Consider the following 12715-nt stretch of genomic DNA (forward strand, 5'->3'; position numbering starts at 1 on the left):
TCATTAAAATATAATCCAAGATATGAAAAACATAATAAAATATTTCTTAGCAATAGTATTATTCGTATTCATAACCATTTTTTAAAATACAATTCTTTCTTTCTTTTCTTTCTCTTTCGAGTGCATCAGCATTATTTTAGTGAAACCTAGAGTTCAACTTAGATTAAATTCGAGTTGAGCTTGATAGATGTTCTAGAGTCATGATAAGTGTCAAAGAAGGTTTGATTCAGAATGCATTTCAATAAACATTTTGAGCTAATGAAAGATTCTCCGTGTAAATATGGTTGTGTAGTTAAAAACTCACTTTGTAACTATGTAGTTTCATGTTCAATCCCACTGCATAGCACTGTGAGAAAATATAATCCAGTCTAGCACTGGGTCGACCAAAGCCTTCTGAGTGAGTTTAGTAGAGGGAAACCATGTGGAAGTTCATTGTAAATATGTGTGTGCATGTGTGTGTGTTTGTCATCGTTGGTTGAGAACCAGTATTAGTTTGTTTACATCCCCATAACTTAACAGTTTGGCAAAAGAAACTAATTAAATAAGTATCAGACTTAAAAAGATAAGCCCTGGGTTTGATTTGTTCAACTAAAGCCCTTCAAGGTGGAGTCCCAGCATGGCCAGTGATTGAAACAAGTAAAAGATAAATGAAGATAAAAGAGTTATTTCGAAATATAAAGTAAAATACCCCTACTATGATACTTGGCCATCTTAAAAACGAATGTAAAATGATACATCAGACAACATAGCATTAGTTACACTATGCTTGAAAAATTAAAAACCATTAGGGTGGAAATGACTGGGACAGCCTTAATCATAGATCTGCTTGAAAAAAATGACATTGGATGTACTGTCATCATTGTTGTTATCACTGTCATCATTTCTGCTCCCGCTGCTATCACTGCCATTATTATCATCACTGATGTCATTATCTTCATTATCACCAACACTATTATTATTATTATTGAGTGAGAGAGCTGTGCATGCCATCAAAGTGACACTGGGATAAAATATACAAAGCGCAGTATACCTATCAGGACTACATGTTTGATAAGTCTACATCAAGCACATGCATCACAACCATCTGTGTGTGACATGGTGATCTCATATCAAGATAAAGAGCGCAAGACTTTGCAGGTGGGACCTAGTTAGAATTTTTTTCAGGTTGAGTAGCCCATCCTGCTCAAAAGTTCCCTGACTAAGGGTTGTGTAAGGATGCTGAATTAAACACCCATGTTTCCAGAGATGAATTATTCAAACCCCAAAGAATTCCTCTCAACACATGGTTATGATGCTTTCCTAGAGTTATGTCTGTACTTATACTCTTTTTGTGCTAGCTTGTTGCTTTCACTTAAGTAATGGTAAATACTTTTGTCTCCTTTTCCACAGGTTCTGCATTCACTTGCTTTAATCAAATTTGTTCTAATTGCTTGTTCCTGAGAAGCCATAATTAGCAATTCAGTTTCTCCTTTCAGATTTCCATTTGTCAGCCCTAACCAGCATACTTTACATTGAGCATCCTTAGTTTGTTGTGTGAATTGGCCAAGTAATTTCATCTCCTTCCAGCTATTTGTCTTACTGTTCTTCCTTCTGGCCTTGAATTCAGCTACTGTTTCAGAATTATGGAATATTTCAAGCCTCAGATATTAATTTTTCTTCACTATGCACAAAGATAATAATAATAATAATGATAATGATAATTATTATTATTATTATTATTATTATTATTATTATTATTGAGTGAGACAGCAGCAAAGTGACACTGGGGTAAAAATATATGAAGCCTAATACACTCATCATGACTACCCATCTGATAAGAGTACACTAGGTACATACATCACAAACATATGTGCAGGACATGGTGATCTCATATCAAGGTAAACAACCCATGACTTTGTAGGTGGGGCCCAGTTAGAATTTTCTGCACAATAGGTCCCTGGATAAGGTTTGTTTTAAGGATGATGAACAAAACTCCCATGTTTCCAGTGGTGAATTATTCAAACCCCCAAAGAATTCCTCTCAACACATGGCTATGATGCTCCCCCATTACTTCTGCTTGTGATCAGAGATACACATCTTGTCATCCCACTAAGAGACATGCCCAGCTGGTTATGATCAAACACCTGACAAGCAAATCTGTGGTATTGAGCAGAATATTTGCTACAGCCCATCTTTTATATCAAGACAAAGCATATACATGATAAGGCTTCCAATCAGTTAAGATCAAAAGCCATGAGAGCCGGTGCCTGGTACTGCACCAGGGCATTTATTATTATTATTATTATTATCATTATTGTTTTACTTCTCAGAGCGCTCAGTCTTGTTTGCTCTGGTGGATTCTGTGAGTGGACAGCAGCCTGCAGTCAGAGGTCTCACAGGGTCTCTTTCCACACATTATAAGCTTTGATACTTGGTTTTTAATTATTGTGGGAGACATTCAACATCCAAACACCAATATCAAAATCCTAGCTGTTCCCAACAGAATAGTTGTTATTATTGCTATTTTCATTAAGGTTTTGAGCTGGCAGAACCATAAGCGTGATGGGAAAAATGTTTAACAACACTTTGTCTGTTTTTATGTTCTGAGGTCAAATTATGCCCAGGTCAACTGTACCTTTCATCTTTCTATGATCGATAAAATAAGTATCAGTTGTGTACTGGAGTCGATGTAATCAACTTTCACCCTCCTCTGAACTTGTTGACCTTGTGCCAAAATTTGAAACCATTATTACTATTATTGTTATTATGTTTAACTTTTGCTTTGTATTTGTACAAGTTGACTCCAAGTCTCACCCAGAGACCTCAAGAGATGATAAGTTGGGAGTTCAAGTTGGTATTATGCCTAGGATGTCATATATTTGTTTAAGAAAACATTAAAAAAATTATAAGTTTGTTTTAAAATTTGAGATTACATAGACTGTATTTTACATAGGATATGGGTATAGAAATAATACATTTCTAAATCTCTCAGAGAGATTTATGCAGTAGTGATACGATGAAGTAGTTGTATGCTGTCAACTTAATGTGACAGTCCCCTGAAGGGAGTAAAACTACTGTTGGTTAGACCTAGGAAGCTGCACCGCTTCTTGTAAGCCTTGACACATTTCCTGTGTCCTTATGTTTACAAGGGGGAGACAAGCACCTGTTATATATATATGAATGTGTGTATATGAGGTGGGGGTAGGGTGTCAGTGTTTGTCCCTCACCACTGCTTGACAACTGATGTTGGTGTGTTTATATCCCTGTAACTTAGCAGTTCAATACAAGAGACCGATAGAATATGTACTGGGCTTAAAAATAAAAAGTCCTGGAATTGATTTGTTCAACTAAAACCCTGCACGGCTGCTGACTAATGAATGAAACAAGTAAAAGATATATATGTAGTTAGAAAGAATGTCCTGTCAAATACTGACAAAGCTTCATAATTAGACTAATTAAATTTATTCTAATTATTTATAATTTTGTTTTAAGATACAGCATACATCAGTCAGTTATGCTATCAAAAAATAATCTCATTTTTTTTTAGACTTTATTGATGGCTTAGCTGTAGAAGAGAACTAGAAAAGGTTTTCAGGGTCCAGAAAATCAAAACTCTGTAACCCTTTAATGGTCATGTTCTCCCACCCCTGTAGTTGTCCATTTACAACTCCTTAGGATGAACACTAACTGATTCAATTTCTCCAAAGTCAGAGAGCCAACAAAAGCCATGAGGCACCACCTCTTCATTCAACACTTAAACCAATGGAAAAATGTATTTAAAAAAAACTGAACTTATTCAACTCTTCTAGAACTCTTCACTGCACTAATTATTGCCAACACAGAAGTTATCATTATTTTCTTTAGATTCTGGATTTTACTTTATACAAAACACCAGTTGCCATACGAAATCAGTAAAGAGCTAGTGCAGATTTAATTAGACTGAAATTTTAGATGATCATCAAGTACAGAAATATTTATTCATAAATAGCTTTCCTTATTTATTTTATTTTTTATTTTCATTTTGTGATTATGTGGCAATAAGTTCTTGCTAGCATTTTATGTATAGAAACAATTCAGTTGACTAAAGCCTGTCCATTAAAAGAAAGATTAAATAAAATATTAAAAAATAATATCTTTGTAACTCTAAAAGAAAAAAAGAAATCTGTATTGAAAAGATGGAAAGAAAGCAACAAACAAATAACTCAATGTGTATTTAAAAGTGAATGAGGATTCACTCTCGAATACAGTGAAGTTTGGTAAATAATAGCTTGTTTTATTTTGATAATAATAATAATGATAACAATAAAGATTAACATGAAAGAAAAAATATTCATATTAACATGGCTGTGCCCCAGTATGGCCACATCCTCTAGCTGAAACTAATAAAGAACAAAGTAGAAAGTGGTAACAAATTCAAATTTGTGAAGTTAGCTCACTATGCATCATTAATAAAAATTGAATAGGCCACTGATGTCATACACCAAGAGCTTCCAGAAACATTTGAAATTTATTTCCCTATATAGTGTATGGTAGTCAATGCTTCATTCACCAAAAAGATATATAAAAAAAAAGGAAAAAAAAAAAAAATTCAAACAAGAATTTTCATTGAATGTTTCCCTCACCTCCAAAATCCTTGAGATCCAGCCAGCCTCCTTCCTAACATGTTACTAGAAAGTTCACTGAAGCAACTAAAATATAATTTCATTGAGCAGGAGTTGAACAGATTTTACTAAATGACTCTTATCTCAAGGGTTATTATTTTACTCTATTTTATTTTATTTTGGTTATTTTCATTGGAATTGCACTGTTAAATTTTTGCTGAGAGATAACCTAAGGCTTCATTCACTGTTACGCAGAATATTCAGAAAATGCTTGTGGAATAAAAATAAACTTTAAATACAAAAAAAAAAAAAGACTAAAAAAAGAACAAACTCATTTTATGGAATATTTTTTAACTATGGCTTGTTTCAAGTGACAACAACAAATCTATCACAACTAAAAATGAATGAGGAACGTTAAATTTGTAGTTTAATCCTAAGAAGTTGAACAGATATTTGCTTTTTCTCTATCACATACCACTACAAGTACTCAAAAGAAAGAGAAAAAAATCAATATTCTTGATCAAATGAAAAATCAATATATTACCTATTGGGAGTACTAATTTTTAAGCTCTCTTAAGTAAATAATGAGACATATTGAAAAGATGACTTAATTTTGAATTTATACTCCAGTAAAATAAATTGATGGCCATGACAAGCTAAAAAAGAAAAAAATTTAAAAAGGAAAAATAAAAGAAAACAAAAAAAAGACAAGAAAAAGAAAATGGCGAAATTTTTTTTTTCTTCTCAAATTCATTTCGTATCAGGGAGATAAAAAGTGATTATATTTGGAATGTTTAGCCATTTTATGACACAGGGTAAATTCACCTCAGATCTAATTGCTTTGAAAATATCATTTTGAATCAATTTCATTGCTTCAGATAGGAGAAATTAGCACACAAAAGCATCAAAAATGTTTTCCGCTATCTCTTGTGTTTTTGTCTCCTGAGATTTTTATAACAGCTAAATGATCAACTATCTTGGTAGGGACTTCAGATTATCATTAATATAGTTCACATTATGCTAATTCATCGAATATTTTTTTTCTTTGTTTGTGTGGTTTTGTTTTATCTCTTCATTTAACATCAGCGATGATGAGATAGTTTATGTTTATATTTTTGTTATTTCCTTTCAGATAATTGATTATCATTTCAAATAAGAAAGCTCAGTGGAAATATAATTATAATAAAAATAAATAAATAAATGAATAAATGAATAAAAATGACCAAGGCAGAAGTGGTATTAGACTGAAATTGTGAGTGAGTGGTAGCTATAGGAGGAAGACCAGTAGAATAATCATACTGACAGTGGTAGAATTGGTTAGGGATTGTGATGATGTCAGCAACAATATCAGTGGATTTGACAATGATGCTGTAGTTGATGATGATGATGATGATGATGATGATGATGATGATGATGATGATGCAGGTGGAAGAAAGGGTTATTGTCATTACAAAGATGAAGTTGATAGAAGTAGCAACACAGGAGGAACTCATAATGATTTTTGGCATGATGATAATCATAGCAGTGGTTGTAAAAACAATATTGATTTCTTTATGATTATAACAACAACAACAACTACAATAGTAATAATTCTTTAATAACAATAATAATGATAATCCTTTCTACAATAGGCTTAAGGCCCAAAAATTTGGGGTAGGGTCCTAGTTTGTTACATCAACCCCAGTATTCAATTTGTACTTATATTATCAACCCTAGCACTCAACTGGTATATTGTTTTCTCAACCTCTAAAAAGATAAAAAGAAAAGTCATCCACAGTAGGTTTTGAACTCAGAAGATAAAGACAGACAAAATGTCACTAAGCATTTTGACCAGCATGCTAGCAATGCTATGTTGCTGCCTTAATAATAATAATAATAATAATCTAAATAATAGTAATAATAATGAGGAGAAGGAGGAGGAGGAGAGGGAGGATGAAGATGATGATGATGATGATGAGGAGGAGGATATGGTAAGAATGATCCACTGGGAGATTTGTGGAAATTATGGCCAAGAAAGATCAAAGACATGGTTTTTAAAAATCCTAGAAGGAGTTACTGAAAAATGAGGATTGCAAAATCCTGTGGGATGCAATGATTCGGTGTGACCATCAAAGTAAACATCGATAACCTGACATTGTTAACAGCTATGAGGAATTGAAATGGGATATATGCAGGCTGTGGACAATGAAGAGAGTGGACACGATACCAATAGTGACAGCTGTACTTAGGAGTATCAGTACCCAACTGCCAAAATAAGTTGAGTTTTCATATAATAATAATAATAATAATAATAATAATAATAATAAGAAGAAGAAGAAGACGAAGAAGAAGAAGAAGAAGAAGAAGAAGAAGAAGAAGAAGAAGAAAGGTTGAATGGAGGCTTTGAACACCAGTTCCCTACCTTCAACTCACAGTTATAATGAGGAGACAGAGACTAAGAAAAAGGTGAGCAAGTAACAGATTAGAAATATCTCGCAAGGATATCTCACATGCATCATACAATGCATGTGGTAGATATCACATGCATTGTATGATGTTTACAGTCATCTAAAAGAAAAGAAAAAAAATGAAGAAAAACAAGAATCTAGTATAACTGTTTGAGGAGGTAAACAAAGGTCAAAAACTTATGTGCTATTTGGAGAAGAACAATCAAAAAGCAAAAAAAAAAAAAACATTGATATGTTCAATGCAGAAAAAATTAGGGGATGAGCCTCAAAATAATATTCCATTGGTGAAAACTACAACAGGTAAAATAGTGCTGTTAGAACACTCTGAAGGAGATGTGGTAGACTTCAAGGTTGAACTAATTATGAGTCATGTCTTAATTTTGGAGCTCAGGTATCCCTTATTCTGCCTAGGTTGGTTATCATTATTTTTTTACATGTACTAAATCTTTAATCTCTTCTAACATATGCTTTTACATTTTTACTCTAATACCACCCATATAAATATATACGTGTATGTATGTGTGTGTGTGTGTATGTGTGTGCGCGTGTACATCCCCATGTTTTTGTAACCTCTTTTAGTGTGGCATGTTCTGTAATATATATTTAAGCTGAGAACTTGTGACCAATATATGAAATAATAGTAATAATTATTATTATTATTAGTAGTAGTAGTAGTAGTAGCAGTTGTATCAGAATTGGTAATAGCAGTGAGGAAGTTGAAGCTGGTTAGAAATGACCAATTGAATGTCATGAAAACTCATCCATCAAAAAATGTGTTGGGAAGCTTAAAGAAATTGGTGAAAAATCTAATTAGAAACATGCTAGGTACTCAATCAAATTCTATAAAAACAAAATTCTATTATGAGTTCCACTGACATTAACATACAATTAAAGAACAAAGAAACTAGCCAACATATTTAAAACAAATCAGAAAGAAGAGAAAATTAAAAAGGAAAGATAAGAAAATATAGTTGAATTTGTAAATGAATAATATAAATACAATTAAAGAGAGTTGAAATTAAGACTTTTAATAACTTCTGACTAATAAATTCATAATTAAAATTCATAAATGAATGAAAAATAAATAGGATACAGATTTGTATTTCTCACACTGATTAGCATCTTATTTATTAAAGTGCATCAGTTTCGATTTGAGATCTACTTAGAATTTTGTGTGTTTTACTGAAAAATCTAATTGTGATTTTAATGTTCAGCTTAAAAGTCAAGGACTAATTAATTACATGTATAACTACAGATAGAAGAGTCCATTAAAAAGGTCAAAGTTCATCCAGGGAAAAGGTAATTTAATTTTACTGTGTAATGTTGTGGATTAATGCATTTTCAGTTGGTATTCCTTAAAAAATTTCAAATGGAAAATTCTTTAAATGCATTTCAATGCCTCACCAACAAATAGACAGTAGCTCTTTCTGTCTCAATACTAAACAAAATATGGAATCATTCAAATTTTAGAAATAGTAGTCAAATCTTCCTCAAATAATACCTTAACTGTCTTTAAAAATATGGACACAGTAGTTAATGTAATATTAGATACAACTAAAAAGGCAGGGTTGATACTATTGATATTTTTTCCATCAGATCTAATTGCTCAATCATAGCTGACCTGAGATTACACAATAGCAGCAGTAAAGACAACACCACCACCAAAAACGATATTTATTTGAGAAGACAGAATGTTTTTGTACTAAAAGTCGGATGTCAATATTGTTTATAACATTAATACAAGTAAACATAACTTATCTGGCAGCTGGTAAATGCAGATTAAAGCAAAATGGCTGTAGCATAGAATTTATACTAAAAGGTCACGTGATAAATATGACGTCTATTACCCAGAAGTACCTGTGCATTATAATTTCTAAAATAATAACGAAAATATCGAAAAAGAAAATCTACCTAAAATAAAAAGTTTCTTGAGGATTAAAAATACTAAAATATTTAAACTTGCAAATTAACGCAGAGTAATAACTATATCCATACGAAAATTCTATATTACGTAAATAATGCTATGAAAATTAATGCTGAAAAGTCACGTGATAAACATGGCGTCCATTACCAGAGGTAAGTACGTGTTATAATTGCTAAACTAAAATAATAACGAAAATCTACCTAAAATGAAAAGTTTATTGAAGATTAATAATACTAAAATACTTAAAACTCTCAGATTTACGCAGAATAATAACTATACCAAATACGAAAGCTATATATTACTTAAATAATGTTATGAAACATTGTAAAAGACTGCTCATATTATCGTTCAATACTTAAAGTAAAGATAGTTATATGTTCCAATTTAGTATAATATTGTGATGATTAAGATGTATTCTAAAGTTAATTTGATGTATTTTACGATACTGGTCATAACTATAAGTTGGTACCTAATACTAGGTTTAAATGAATAAATTAGTTATTAAAACTTATTAAATAAGTAATCTAATTTATGTCTACATTTAATATTACGTTCATCGTGGGAGTTAATTTTTTATTAGCTAATAATATTTCATTAAATTCGTTAGTACATAATAAGCAGAATTTATTCCCTATCCTATATGATTTAGCCTTGCAAACTATTTCCCATTTCCCTATTCTTTTTTATTTAAGTTCCCAAATGTATTTACTAAGGCCCGTAGAGTTCATTAAACTTCTCTTCTTAAAAGAATTCATATGTTGGGCCACCTGGGATTTAATTTTATTGGAAGTCAATCCAATGTAAGTAGTATTTATGTTATCATTATTACTACAGTTATTATTCTTCAAAATCACTATACATTTATTTACTACGTCCTCAACGTTACATCTATTGTTAAATTTAAATTTAGTCCTATCTCTACAATTACAATCAATTATATTTTGGACTCCAATGGAGGTATTACTTAATTTATTATTGTAAAACTTATTTAATTTAAATTTATTAAAGGATGAAATGATATTGCCAACATTATTAGTCGTAGAGTAACCAACTCCAATATTTATTGTTAGAAAATGTGACCTTATATTTCTTGTTGTCATTAATACATATCTTAATGTTAGTTTTTACCTGTATCCCATAGGGAATTATTAGCCATATTTTATTCTTCTTATTATTACTATGTGTTTTTTTGTTTGTTCATATTACTACCTATCTCTGGCTTTAGGTGATTCCAAATACTGTGTCTATTATAATAGAAGGTGTATTCATCATTTAAGTTATCTTTTAAATTATAATTATATTTAGAATTGTTGGAAATTTTTATATCATGATTATATCCCGCCTTATGAAGTGCTTCATTATAATATGGTGCATGTTTATTGAATATCTCATAGTTGGAGGAAAGTACTGAAATTCTTTTCCCTATATTATTTACTAATGCTTTCTTAATAGAAGGTGGATGGTTACTCTTAGCGTTAATATATTTCGGGTTTTCGTTAATTTTATGGTAAGGTTGGGTTATACCTGTTATTAAGTTGAAATTTACATCTAAGTAGCTGACATTGCTATATTCATTATAAATTGTAATCTTAAGCCCATTTCTTTTAAAGAAACTGTTTATTTTCTTATATATTTCTAAAGTTCTATTCGTGCTATTTTTTCGTTATTAGCAGGTGATGGTATATGCCTCACAGCATGGATTTGGATGGGTTCTGAGTTGACTGAGTTGTAGAGTGGTGGTTTGTCTATAAATTAGTTATATACATATATATTATATATTAGGAAACCCGGTATAATATTATACCGATTTTTGCCTGTAAGGTTGGAATAAATTTTTTATTCCCTAATATTATTATTATATATATATATATATATATATATATATATATATATATATATATATATATATATATGTATGTATATATTTATGGTATATATTTATGTATATGTATATATATTTATGTGTGTGTGTCTTTGTTTGTCTCCCCCCATTGCTTCACAACCGATGTTGGTGTGTTTATGTTCTCGTAACTTAACAGTTCAGCATAAGAAACCAATAAAATAAGTACTAGGCTCACAAAGAATAAGTCCTGGGGTCGATTTGTTTGACTAAAACCCTTTAAGGCGGTGCTCCAGCATGACCACAGTCAAATGACTGAAACTAGTAAAAGAATAAAAGAATATATATATATCATTTGATAAATTTAGTAAATCATGCATATGCTCATAATCATATTGCTTTTGGTGGCCTGAAGACTCACATCAGGAGTCATCAGGTGAAGTGAATGAATTGTAAACGTTGATGAATGGTAGTAATAGTAATGAGTGTGTTGTTGGCTATCTAATTGGATGGATTTTTGTTTATTTTCTATCTTCTCATGGAACACCCACACATCTTTTTGATGGTAGAATCTATCATATACATATGCAATGGCCATTCAGATTGCTTCCATCTATCTGCTTCACTCATAAGGTATTGGTCTTTAGACTACCTGGGGCTAAAATAAAAGACAATAAAAGACCAGATATGGAACAGTGAAACTAAACCTGAAACTGTTTAGTTGCAAAACAAACTTCTTAACCACTCAGCCAAGTTTCTGTCTACAGAAATTCTTTACAATACATTTCTTTTTTAATAAACTGAGATGTTTCTTTTTCTTTATAATTTCAAGTTTCCACAATGCCAAACAGATATTGAATACATTGAATACATTTTGTAGCATTCCTCCTAGAATACAATACATTTATAGTTATATCAATGTATTCAGAATTGATATTTAAATCTGATATACATATATTAATATATTCACCCTTTCTTATATCTTATTTATAATTTTTAACAGTGATACATCTTTGTTCTGCTGCTGACACAATTGTACTTTTGCCAATAAACTCTCTTCCCCAATGATCTATTGGTCAATTCTTTTAAGATTTTTCCAACTTTCCCTCCACCTTCAACATCATATTTTGGGACTAAACATACTGTCAAACTGTTCACACTTTCTATACAGATTTCTTATGAAACTGAACAAAAACATAATCATATTGAATGAGCTTAAGCCTCACCATCATCACTGATCTGCTAGAAATAGCTAAGGAATTTCCCTCAAACCAAATCCTAGTGCTAGAAAGAAGGGAAGGCTCATTAGATAACGCAGTCCAACATATTCCTGCCTTTGCAAAATAATAATAATAATAATAACCTGATGCAGTACCAAGCACTGGCTCTCATGACTTCTGATCTTAATTGATTGGAAGTGTTATCATGTACATTGTTTTGTCTTGGTATAAAAGATGGGCTACAGCAAATATTCTGCTCAATACCACAGATTTGCTTGTCAGTTGTTTGACCTTGACCAGTTGAACATGTCCCCTTGGTGGCTGATGATATGTGCATCTCTGATCATGAGCAAAAGTAGTGGGGGAGCATCATAACCATGAGTTGAGAGGAATTCTTTGGGATTTGTATAATTCATCCCTGGAAACTTGGGTGTTTAGTTCAACATCCTAAAACAACCCTTATTCAGGGACCTTTTGAACAGGATAGGCTACTCAACTTAAAGAAAATTCTAACTGGGCCCCACCTGCAAGGTCATGCACTGTTTATCTTGATATGAGATCACCATGCCGTGCACATGTGGTTATGATGCATGTGCCTGGTGTACCCTTATCAGATGGGTAGTCATGATGGGTATAATGGGATTCATTTTTTTACCGCAGTGTCACTTAGATGGCATGCACTGCTCTCTCACTCAATAATAATA

The 12715-nt window shown here is 31.6% G+C and overlaps 1 protein-coding gene and 1 long non-coding RNA gene across 6 annotated transcripts in view; one reads left to right on the forward strand and one right to left on the reverse strand.

Moving 5' to 3' along the window:
• Positions 1–12715, reverse strand: part of LOC106872380 (protocadherin beta-15) — a 348275-nt gene that overhangs the window by 13846 nt on the left and 321714 nt on the right. The window lies entirely within an intron of this gene.
• Positions 9066–12715, forward strand: part of LOC149132704 (uncharacterized) — a 58946-nt gene continuing 55296 nt past the window's right edge. The window contains exon 1 of one of the 3 annotated variants that reach the window (XR_016244302.1): positions 9066–9103. This is a non-coding gene — a long non-coding RNA (uncharacterized LOC149132704). Of the gene's footprint in view, positions 9104–10929 lie in introns of those variants that run through there. The other 2 variants (XR_016244303.1, XR_016244301.1) reach the window with 2 other exon arrangements.

This window comes from Octopus bimaculoides, chromosome 14 (genome assembly GCF_046866305.1).
Source record: "Octopus bimaculoides isolate indiv1 chromosome 14, ASM4686630v1, whole genome shotgun sequence".
NCBI classification, from domain to species: domain Eukaryota; kingdom Metazoa; phylum Mollusca; class Cephalopoda; order Octopoda; family Octopodidae; genus Octopus; species Octopus bimaculoides.